At 34.1% G+C, this 12,942-nt stretch overlaps 1 pseudogene; it reads left to right on the top strand.

Moving 5' to 3' along the window:
- The first annotated feature begins 2,528 nt into the window (after positions 1 to 2,528).
- On the top strand, positions 2,529 to 2,906 carry LOC150063424 (chromobox protein homolog 3-like; annotated as a pseudogene).
- The last annotated feature ends 10,036 nt before the right edge of the window (positions 2,907 to 12,942 follow it).

Here is a 12,942-nt window from a genome sequence, read left to right as displayed (position 1 = left end):
GAAGTTTAGAATCAGTGAAACTGTGGTTAGTTAATGAATTTTTGAGACAAAAAAAATGATCTCCATTGGTCATGATTTCACATCAGCCCCACTATGAAGGGGCTCATAAAAGTCAGGGTAATTATATCTATGCACTTAGATCTCTCCTACCACTTGAACATAGTAAACTCAAATGTTCTATGACTGCATTCTAGCATGGGATTTTTAAAACTCATTTCTAAGATGATATTATAACCACAGAAGAACTAACATGCATGGAACTAAAAACTAGCTTATTTTTAAAATAGATTCTAAGTCAAGATATATTGAACTAAAGATACCTAACAGAATACTTCTGATTTTCTATCATTCTTTCTTTTTTCTTTATTACATACTATATTTCATTATGTTTGAGACCTCATTTTGCTTTTTCTTAATATAAGTTCTTTTTTTAACCACAATCCATATCATTTGTTCAATTGACTGTTCCATTTTAAAATCGATCAGGTGCTTTGGCAATATTATTGCTTTGTTCTAATTTTGAAAACTTCATCACATCAAATTCCATCACATCAATAGTCAAACTAAAGTTCTGACAGTAGTAATGATTTGTTTACCATTGTTGAAAATATAAGAACTAAAGTTCTGACAGTAGTAATGATTTGTTTACCATTGTTGAAAATATAAGAAATTTAAGAGAAGGAGCATCATTAGCACCTACTAATGTGGTCTGCTACAGAAAGAAACATTAAAATACTGGGATTTGATCTTTTTATATTACTCTTGCTTTTTCGTTTTGAAAATAAAAGCTGCCCTATTCTCACATATTCGTGAAGACAGAGACTTAGATTTTCCTTATTTATGACATTTCCTTTGTTCTTTCTCTACATTTTAATTCTGCGGTACTTTGAGTTTGGTTTCAGTTCCTAAATATAAAACGTCATAGTATCTCTGAATATTTATTTGCCCATACACTGTTCAAGACAGGCTCATTGAAACTTTGAACTGCTGAAAACATTTACCAATCTTTAGTTGCTATATGCTGCTGGGGCTAACTGTCTTCTTACATCCCTTTCCTTCTTTTTTTGCCAGTCCTGGGCTTTAGCTCAGGGCCTGAGCATTGGCCTTGGACTTTCTCAAGGTTAGAACTCTACCACTTGAGCCTCAGCACCACTTCTGGCTTTTTTTTTTCTATGTATGTGGTACCAAGGAATCAAACCCGAGTCTTCGTGCATGCTAGGCAAGCACTCTACCATTAGGCCAAACTCCAGGCCCCAATCCCTTTCCTTCTTAACTCATGGAAAATTAAAATTGGCAGAAACAACTTCAAGAAAGAAAGTGGAAAAATGAGTAGAAGAGTTGTAAACATACATCCACTTTTAATCCACTTTTAATACTTTTAATACCTCTTGTACATTGTTAGCTTCTATTTGAATGGTGTTTCAAATTTGTAGCATGTACTCATTCAAGTAACAAAACAGAAAGCAACTAAAATCCCTTACTTCAGATGGTAAGATGAAGAGATCTTTGGGATAGGTCATTATGTACAGACTGTATCTGCTAACTCCAAAACTACAATGATAAGTGGTAAAATTAATGGATGCAATTTGAATTGAAATACAATTTAAAACCACAATACTTTAAATCCACAAAGCACTTCATTTTTCCATGATTTTATCTATAATATGATCAAAGTCATTGTAGTGTAATAGATAATATAGTCCATATTTTAATAGAGAAGTTTCATCACAGACAGCGTTTTGCTTTAATTGTCATGGGACAGATCTAACTGAAAAGAAATTTTGTAGAGTGTTAAAGTTTCAAAGTTACATGTCCCAAATATTTTTTTCTAGTAACAACTTGGAGGTTGTCCAGAGGCAACTATGTGGGTAATCTATTGTTATTTCAACTTTGGGTAATTTACCCATTTCTTTTTCTGGATACCATGTGTTCATTACATAAAAATAAATGATGACCAACCTACATTCTCCTTTGTCCAGGCCAATGTTAGCTCTAGCCTAGAAGTTTTTGTTTTCCTTTTTTAAAAGTTCACATGCTTTATTTATTTTTTTCTTTTTGTGAGTTGTGGGTCTCGAAATCCAGGCCTGGAAACAGTCTGTAAGCTCTTTTTATTCAAGGCTACTGCTCTACCAGTTTGAATCACAGCTCTACTTCTGGTCTTCTGGTGGCTTATTGGAGATAAATTCTCACAAACTTTCCTACCCTGATCTGTTTTGAGCTTCATTCTTCAGATCTCAGCCTTTTGAGTAGTTAGGATTTATAGGAGTAAGCCAACAGCTCCTGACAACATACAATTTTATACTTTGCATAACTATTTCACTTTTCATTATTTTACAGTAGACTGACTTCACTTGTGTGTTTCAACTACCTACATCTCCAAACTTTTTAAAAATGTTTTTGTCAGTTGTGGGACTTGAACTCTGGGCCAGGGCACGGTCCCTGAGCTTTTCAGCACAATGCTAATGCTGCTGCTGCTCGATCGAGACCAGGAGCATCTGAGTAATAGCTCATCACGTCTACAATTAAAAATGGCCTCTAACAAAATTACGTTGCAAAAAATGGGAAAGAGAACGGAAAGAGTAAAAAAAGTTGAAGAAGCAGAGCCTGAAGAACTTTTTGTGGAAAAAGTACTGAAAGGAAGTGTAGTAAATGGGAAGGTGAAATAGCTCCTGACGTGGAAGGGATTTACAGATGCTGACAATACTTGGGAATCTGAAGAAAATTTAGATTGTCGAGAATTAACAGAAGGATTTCTTAATTCTCAAAAAGCTGGTAAAAAAAAAAGGACAGTACAAAAAGAAAATCTTTATCAGACAGTGAATCTGATGACAGCAAATCAAAGAAAAAAAGAGATACTGCTGACAAACCAAGGGGCTTTGCTAGAGGTCTAGATCCTGAACGAATAATTGGTGCCACAGACAGCAGTGGAGAATTGATGTTTCTCATGAAATGGAAAGATTCAGATGAAGCTGACGTGCTGGCAAAACAGGCAAATATGAAATGTCCTCACATTGTAATTGTTATTTATGAAGAGAAACTAACTTGGAATTCTTGTCCAGAAAATGAAGCTCAATAATTGTTTGTATTGTTTATATATATATATATGTATGTATACATATATATATATACATAATCTGAGTCTTGGTTTTTGGATTAATGTTGTGAAACAATGACATTCTAATGAAAATCAAGTTTGATATGTTGGTTTTGAAAGTAGTCTTAGGAGTTCTTGAGGTTTTTTTTTCTTCAATAGCACTGGTTACTTTGAACAAATATAATTAAGGGTTTCTGTAGTTGCTTCCTTTTTCAGAAAAGAATATTTAATACCATGGTATATTTCCTCTGTATTCAGGAACAGGTTGGGTTTTTTTTTTGTTTTTTGTTTTTTTATAAGGCATTTTTTTGGGGCCATTACTTAATCAGAACAATTTGTCTTTAACTGCAATGTTGAATGACCATCCTGAATTTTTTTGTGTTTGTGTGTGTGTGTTTTTGTGTTTGTGTAAACAAAATACTTACATAGGTAGTTTTTTGTTTTGGAGATTTTGCTTGTGTAGAGCTGTTGGGCATCAGACCCAGAGCCTTGCATATGTAGGCAAATGATGTATCATTGTGTTACATCCCTGGTCCTTGTTTTATTTTGTTGTTGTTTAAGACAGGGTCATTAGGCAGCTCAGGCTGGCCTTGAACTTACTAGGTAGCCAGGCTAGCCTCAACTTTAGGTCCTCTGCCTCTGCCATAGATAGCAAATGCAGTACGTTTGCAAAATGTGTTGAAAGGAAAAGTGTTTATCAACAGCTTCCCTCACCCAGATGAGACAAATAAGATAAATTTTGATTTCCTTTCATTAACAATTTCTGTAATGAGCATTCCTTTACAGTATATTAGAATCTGTGTACTCAAAGTTAATAGATCATGAGTTATCTAAGACTCTGCTCATGGAAATGTAAAACCAACTGGTTAGAGATTTCGACTATTTAGGACCTGCTGGTCTAAATGAGTGGACAAAATTTTATAATTGTTGACTTGCATGCTTTTTTTAAACCCTAACTCATTCCTAACCTGTAACTCAACATTTTTCAGTATTGGGATACTGGTTCCACAAAAGCCAGAAAAACATCTTTGGAGTAATCAGAAAGTTACCCAAGTGTATATTGTTTACTTTATTGTAAATAATGGTGAAAAGTGGTCAATAAATAATTTTATATTTCTTTAAAAAAGATTTTTCTTTGTCAATGTACTTATTTTGAAGATTACTAAGTATATTGGGCCACTATAAAGCCTGTATGTGAGTGGATTCAATTCTTACATAGCTTAAAGATAATGGGTTGAGAGTAAGAATTTTACACCATTTCTTTAGCAAAATATAATGGAAACTTATGTTGATATACCTACCTGTATACATGGACACACATACACTCACTATAACCATGTACACATAAAGCATACACATAAACAAATGTATATATATGCATATATATGTGTATATGTATATATACATGTATATATACCCTCAGTACTATGAAGGAGTATGAAAATAATTTGAAATAAATGTTTGATCAAGATAAGTTTAGAAAAAAAGAAACAATGAAGTAGTCAGTATTTCATTTTAAAAACATGCACTGTGGCCAGAATTTGACCTAGTGGTAGAGTGCTTGCCTAGCATGTACAAAGACCCAGGTTCTATTCCATATACAAAAAAATAAAAGCTAGAAGTGGTGCTGTGTCTTAAGTGGTAAAGCTCTAGCCTTGAGAAAATCCAAGGACAGTGTTCAGGCCCTGAGTTCGAGACAAACATGCACTGTGAGTCTAAAGTTTTGAGTTTGTATTGAGGCAAATGTATTCAGCTTTCCTGTCCTTCATAATGGAATAAATATTTCACTGAGCAATGTGGTAAGCTGACATGATTGACACAGTAAAGAGTTCATGAAGTTTTAAACAAAGTAAAACATAGCTTGCTTATTTGGTTATTTGAAATCGGATAGGGAAGGGAAGAAAACAAGATGAGGGGCATGGGTGGGGGGAGGGAAATGGGAAAGGGTACAATGTTTCTGAAGTAATGTATCTTCTATCTGGTGAATATAATGTAATGTTTCCATTAATTACAATAACAATATACAGAAAAAACATAGCTTTCTAAAATATGTGGTAGCAAAATTAAATGGTCAAATGTAAGTTAAAAGATAGGACAACAGGGAAGTCATATCAGTTTAAAATTGTGTTTCAAAGCTTATTTATTTATGTCATCCAGAGAGAACTGAGAAAGAAACATGACAGCTGGCAAAATGTTTTCCTTCTGAAACAAGTGTTCATGATGGTTCTAGTCTTTGGCCTTTGGGTTGTTCAATTACCAAGAGTTTGGCAGATACAAGCTGTATCCTTACCAAGTGCACTCAAATTACTGAGTAGTATTGGGAAAAAATGGAGAATATTAGGAATTGCCTAAAGTGATTATACTTTTTCTTATTGTTCTTTATGATATATTATAAGCATTTACTAGTCTCTAACACTACATACTACTGTCTCTTGACTGTTGATTGAAATATATTCAATGTCAAAATTCAATTTGAACATAATGTAATTCTCTATGCAAGGATATATCCTTCCTAAATACTGAAACATTATGGGAGGTGCTTAGGCAACAGGGCTCTAAACTCATGGATGGGATCAGTTATTATTTAAGGTGTTCAGAGAGAGATTTTGCCTTCCATTCGAATACCACATGAGGACATAGCAATGAATCCCTTCTTTTTCTTCCTCTTTATCACTGGACCTGTGTGTAGTCCAGACTAACCTTGAACTTGCAAGTAACCTTCTTCAGTCTCAAGTGTGAGGATTACAGACATACAGCTTCACATTATCAGAAGAAGCAGCATTGAAAGCAACATAGGTAAAATACTGGCTTTCACCAAACACCACATGGTAATTGGATCATGAATTTCTGTTGGGGCTAAATCATCTACTTTATTGTATTTTATTAAAACAGCATACAGATGTCAATTTACTTATTTATTTACTTATTTATTGTGGTGCTGAGGTCATACATTCTAGGCAACTGCTCTACTACCACACTACATATTTAATCCCAGAAATCTTACTTTAAAGTTCCCTATTTATGTAACAAAATTCTTGCTCAGGTTACCTTTTATTCAGTCAATCACATATTCCTGTCACCAGGCAAATAATCTCGGGTATTATCCAGGACTATCATCAACTACCAATACTTAGCTGCCCTAAAACTCTCCTACCAATGTTTTACTATAATTAAAACATACAAGGTTATTGTAAATCTGATTGTTAATAATTATTATCAAAACCAATTTATGAATCCCTTTATCACAAATATAATTATATTATTTTACATAAATAAATTTATGCAATAAAATAAAATAAATATTTAAATAGGCCTTTAAATAATTTAGGATGTATTTACATGCTACATTCCTTTAGTTTGTAGCCCTAGAACGGGACCAGTTTTTCCTATAAAGTGATACAGAACATTAATACAAATTAATTTTTTCTTATACTTTGTTAAAGTAGAACATTTTCTTTCTTTTATGCTTAAGGAGAGAATTATAGAATTATAGTTCCTAGCAATAATTACTTTGTGATTATTTTTTAGTGATGAATATTTACCACTTCTGTCTCATGGAAATTGAGAAATCAATCCCCCTTTAACATTGTTGGATTCTTTTATGAAAACTATCATGAAATATACTATGTATTTCTTTCATTTTCCTCTAACTGTCATCTTGGTTGTTAGTTTCCTCTGGGTTGGTGTTTTAAGATGTTTTGCAGGGCATCATAGTAGTGGGGCTTTACACAGAGTGTCTAAAATCATTCCATCTGAACACAAGGTAAAGTGGATTACAATACAATGACAGCATATTCATTTGCAATTCCTTGACACAGTCATCTCAACAACTTAACTTTAGCATTTGCAGTCAGTTCCCAGCTGTACAGGGAAATTCAATGGCCTCATTATTGTGTCTGAACTGAACTGTGTCATGCAGGAGGAGAGCCAGAGTCAGAGACAGATTGAGGCCTTCCGGTCGGGTTCATCTGCACTGTGAGCTGGTTCAGCAGTAGTCTTGGAGGCCAGAGGCAGGATAGCATCAGCTCTTAAGTGAGGAAGCTCTGGTGCCTCTGTAAATCCTAAATGAATAGCAATTTTTGCCCTTGGAGGCATGCAGAATTCTTTTGAGCTCCTGCTGGATTCAGGGATCACAGGGATCAGCTTGACTCCTGGAAGCAGGATGTGTTCATTCAGAGACAGCAGCTTTGGCAGCCAAAGAGGATTGTCAGAGTCTATTTTCCTTTTAGCAGCAGGAGTAAGTACTGTAAAGAAACAGGGCTCAGGGAGGCTACATGATGCATAAACAGTATGTAATCCACTGAATGTGCTGGGAATTAGAGAATAAAAAGGTCAGGAACACAATTCTGCTGCTACTATGCAATGTGGGGAACACACCTATACACTTCAAAGACTACAGCTTATGTTTTTTTGCTGGGGGGGGGACATATTGAACTACTCTCTCTTCATTATTCATTTGGTTTACCCTTTATTGAAAAAGAGTATGATTTCACTGATTTCTGTACTGACAGCCTTCTTTCTTTATACTACTAAGTCATACTAATTATTAATTCACAAATAAAATATTTAGAAGGTAGAATAAGGGGAGATTATGTCTGAATAGTAAAAATCAAGCATCGCAATGCCTAAAGCATGGCAAGAATGCTAGTGTTTCAGGCACAAGAGAAAAGAAAATGGAGCCCAGAAAAATAACTATTATATGAACTATGAAATGTTTTCCAGGGCATTTGTATGATATTCAGGCTTTGACTCTCTGAATAGAATTGAAAACAGTCTAGTAGAAATAAATAAAGAAGATTGTCATCAATCATTAGATATTTATGCTAAGAAGGACTATTTTCTTCTTTCTTTGTCATTTGTTTAATGGCTCACACTGCATGACTCCTAAAGGCTGTGGCTCCAAGCACTCAAGGCACATGCCCCAAATCCAACACATGCTCTCCCTATGCTAATTTATCAGCACCATTCAGAAGAAGGAAGCTGAATGTAGGAAACAGCAATAGAAAGAAGAAGGGCTTGGCCAAATATAATACTTGCAGCTGTGTTTCTGTTTCTGGGAGAGCTCTGATTTGCTATACGATTTCCAGCAGCATTTCAGGAGAGCTAGAGCTGGCATAGGCTTCCGCATGGCTTTCTTCCTGCAGAGGAAAAGAAATGGCAGGGACCCTATTAGCACATTTTAAAATTACCCTCTTATTTCCCATTGAAAGGGAAAGATTTCATTCTATTTCATGGGATAATAAAATAATGAACAGCAATTAGTTAAACCTCCTGGAAAACAACGAATGCCTTCTAGCAAAGTAATGTTTGTCAGCTCCATTGTGCCACTTATAAACAAAGGTACTTTTCACTGGTGGCTGAAGTTAGGAGTTTTCATTTCCAAACATTTTACATAAGGGAAAAACATTGTATCCATGTAAATTCTATGCTTATCTTGGAAGCAAAAAGAAAATGTTACAGAAATAGATGCCATGATTCTTGAATTTATGCATCCATTTTGATATTTTAAGCTATGGCACTCATTTTTCCCAAATTTTGTGGAACTGGATTTCAACACGTGTCTTCGATGCTTGATGAATTCAAATAGAATCTCGGCAGACATTTTTTTTAAAGTCTGCTTACCTCTCATGAATATTCAAATCTATACAAATTTCAAAAGAATGTAAACTACTAATCATGGCTACATGCTGTCCACTGAAGAAAATGAAGTCAGTGATGGCTTGTTTTCAACACAGTATATCTGATCATGAGTAAAAGTTACTTATATAATGACTTACTCTTCCTACAATGATGAAGTTGATGAACTTAGAAGTTCTCTACACGAACAGTAAAACAGGGCATCACAAAGGGTCAGCCAGTAGGAGGAGGTATGACTCATCATAAAATGAGAAGTCATCTAAGTTTTACTCTCCTCTGAACCTTTTGGATTTAGGTGAACTTTAGGAAGGGGCTTTGGTTGTCTCTACCCCACTTTGTTCTATTATTTTTTGACATTTTTTATTAAAGAATTTATTAACTGATTTTTACATCATATTACAAATGACATATTTAACAAACAAGTATTCAAGAAGGGAATCTCTATACAAAATCACTGGCACTTAGAGTTTGGAACAATCAAAATTAGGTTGAGCATTTGTATATCATAGATACATATTAATTTAGAAATAAAACTATGTCAATGGAGTTATAACTTTTTATGTCTATGTAGTTGTGTTTATATTTCCAGTACCAGGTCCATAGCATTGGTTATCAAATAGAGTCCTCGCTCTTGTACTGTTTGGATCTAATAGCCACATATTATACTAGGGAGGCTTTGTGAGACATGCATTTTCTTTCACATTAAAAAAAATATTCATTTGGCCAGCTTAAAAAATTTTTAGATTGCTTCTAGAAAAGCGTAATAATGCAGGCTTCCATTTACCTCTCATAGAAAAAGATAGGAGATAAGATTATTGAACCATTTCATGACTATTTTTACTATCAGCAATATTCTATGAAGAAATTATTGATGTTTGTTTGAACTCCACCTTCCACACCAGTTTGGAAGTGTATGTCACAAAGGGGGATTGGCATCTATCAACATAGCAGATGTATCCTTAACATTTTCTTCAATGACTGTAACAGATAAAGCCTGTCATTTTCTTCTTTCCAAATTTCTGTGTTGCAGAGGCCCCAAATGAGAATTATCTACTTCAGAGTGAGTCAGTTCTTCAATTGTCATCTCAACAGCCCCAATCTACTTTCCTCATTGCATTGAACTAAATGTAATTCCTATTTTATCTGACTATATTAAAATGGAAAATAATAAGACAATTTAAAGCAACCGAGTTAATCAAATTATTTGGCAAATCATCATCATAATCATCATTTTTTTTTGTCTGTCATGGGATGTGAACTGTAGGCCTGGGTGTTGACCTTGAGCTCTTCAGCTCAAGGCTACTTCCCTACCACTTGAGCAACAGTGCCACTTCCAGTTTTCTGCTGATTAATTAGAGAGACTAGTCTCATGGACGTTTTAGTGCCTGGGCTGGCTTTAAACCTCGATCCTCAGATTGCAGCCCCCTGAGTAGCTAGGATTAAAGGTGTGTGCCACTGCACCCAACCATCTTTTCTTTTAAATTTAAATTTTACTGTAAAGGTGACATACAGAGTGATTATAGCTAAGGTATTGAGTACATTTCTTTCAATCAGTGCTATCCCTCCCTTATTTTCTCCCACTTTCCCCCCTTCATCATAAACATGGTAAAGTGATGGGCATATATAATCTTCATAATCAGGAGACTAAGGCAAGAGATTTGCAAGTTTGAAGTCAGCCTGGCTTTTACAGAGATACTCTGTCTCAATGTTTTTTAATTGAGCATTTTTGTTATGTTGCTAGGATTATTATCCTTCATTAACAGATAAAGGAAAAGAAAGTGATTGCATTGGAAATGATAAATACCAAGTGTAGACATGATTTACCAGACTTTTGGAAAAAAGTGTTGTGTACTTTTATTTATACTCCAGTTTTTGTGTTTAAACTAGAATGGTATTCATTCATCCTAAATGGAAAAAGTCAATTGACACAAAAAGCATTCCAAATATAAAAAAACATAATCTTGAGAAATTTAGAGGTAAAATATATGTGTATATTATATACAAAATATGTACACATTTATAATATTTGCTAATGTATTTTTACAGAGTATATGAAATTGGTTACACTCAGTATCAGTTCCTCATTACTAGATAAAATATATGGTCTGAACAATGAGGAGTTAACTTGCTAATCCCTCCAGATAATATGTTTAAGGTTTCTAAGGTAACCTTGTTTATCACATTTAGTCATAGATGCATATACTATGCTCATCATTACTACGTTCATCACTCAAAGAGGGATGGAAAAGACAAAACGCAGTTTAGAATTATGGTCATACAAATAAATTGTTTTTAGCAACTGTGTTCTTTAACATAAAGCAATAGCTAAAACTCTAAATGGAACTTGATTAGAACAGCAGAGCTAAAAGTTCTGTTGGTGATAATACAAAGTATTTGTTTAACTGGATTTTTCAAATATGGGCATGGGTTTTGTTTTTTTTTTTTTTGCCCCAGAAAGTTTGAGGGAGCAGAGGCCTTCAGCTATCTCAAGTGACGGTAATAACACAAGAACTCCTCTTTATGCACTTTCCATGAAGACTCAGTTTATCATGGGTAATTTTCTTCCTAAATCCTTGTTTGCTTGCTTATTATAGAGGGTTTTTTTTAATCCTTTTACTGAGAATTTCCTTGTAGATTCCAATGTTGCTGTGTGGGTAACCAGTTAGAAGGGTGACTCTAATTCTCTAAAGACAAATAAAAAACCATAGAAGAAAGATTATAAAATATTTAATCTACACCAGGGAACCGGCCAGGCCTCTTTTTATGTTAGAATTTATACTCATTGTGAAATTCTTAAGCATGAAAAATTGTGTTTAAGCATATTTTAAAAATACTGACAATGATGTTAGCTCATCATTTTTCTACAAGGAGACTGGAAGATTTCCAATTACGTAAAAGAATAGCAATGAAATAGGAGAGGCATGCCTGTGTATAACTTCATCTTCCTTAACCACTTTCTCTTCTTCCATCACCAACAACCTTTCAGGAAAAATTCACTGATGCTATTGTGTATGATTATTCTTTTTATTGTTTTATGTATGCCTCCTTAGAAGACAATCACCACGGATACCATGGTGATATTTTAGCAATTTTTTTCATATATTTTTATTGTAATTAATAGAAGGGTTACATGATATTTGCCAGATAGATGGTGCGTTAATTCCCATACATTGATACCCTTTCACATGTCTTGGTCCCCATTTCCTTCCTCCCCCACCCCTCATCTTGTTTTCCCCCCTTCCCTATCCAATTTCAAATAACCAAATACAAATATATCCGATATATCAGGTAACAAAGTGAGATACTGTAACAATATGAGATAACCAAGGGACAGAAAAAGAGATGAGATAACATAGTAACTTAAGAACAACAATCATTCATTATATGGTTTATGTTTCTATATCCTAGAGATCCTTTCATTTAGCATCCTACTATATGGCCTTTTGTATCAAGGTTTTGCTCTATTGCAAATCTCTGCTAGGAGAGCCCAAGGTTTCTACTGATTATGATAAATGCAATTTTTATATCATCTTTCTAGTTTCCTATTAAACATTCAATCTCATTAATAATTGAAGTTCATATTTAACTCACTGGTTAGAAAACACTTCTAATTTGTGTTTTACCTTATTAGTTTTTGAGTAAATATTTCACAAATCTTCTCTGCATTTTGTTAAAAAATGAACATTATATATCTTTTGATAAAACCTACAGTTAAGTGCCTAATAAAATATCACCTGACTAAAATGACAATATTTTAGCCTTATGCTGAAGTATGAAGATTTGCCTATAAAGGTATGAATCACTGGTTTTTCATTTCTTTAATGCTGTGTTAATTGGTACTTGAGGCAATAAACCATAACACATAACCCTTGCTGCAGATAAGCTTTAATAAGAGCCTGACCTTTGGTTGGGTACTTCTGTGACAGTTAAAGAGTTCAAGATAATCCTCTGAAGCTTACATTTATGAGATAAATGTTCTTAGCATTTCCTTATCTTACCCTTAGCTGATTATTGGGGATATTTTGGGATTCATAATTGAGATTCAGAAGAAAATTATATTCTATTATGTCCAGTTCAGTGGAAGTTTAAATAGCATTAGTGTAATGTCTTATGTTCATTTTCTCACACCTAAAAAGGAATTGAGGTTCACAGCTCAGCCAACCACATGAAAACTGCCCTAAAAGTGTGTTGTGAAAATAGTATAAAGGTCA

The sequence above is a fragment of the Megascapheus bottae genome, chromosome 5 (genome assembly GCF_031878675.1).
Source record: "Megascapheus bottae isolate mThoBot1 chromosome 5, mThoBot2.hap1, whole genome shotgun sequence".
Classification (NCBI taxonomy): domain Eukaryota; kingdom Metazoa; phylum Chordata; class Mammalia; order Rodentia; family Geomyidae; genus Megascapheus; species Megascapheus bottae.
Note: the sequence above shows the minus strand (reverse complement) of the source record. Positions and strands in the feature narration are given on the sequence as shown.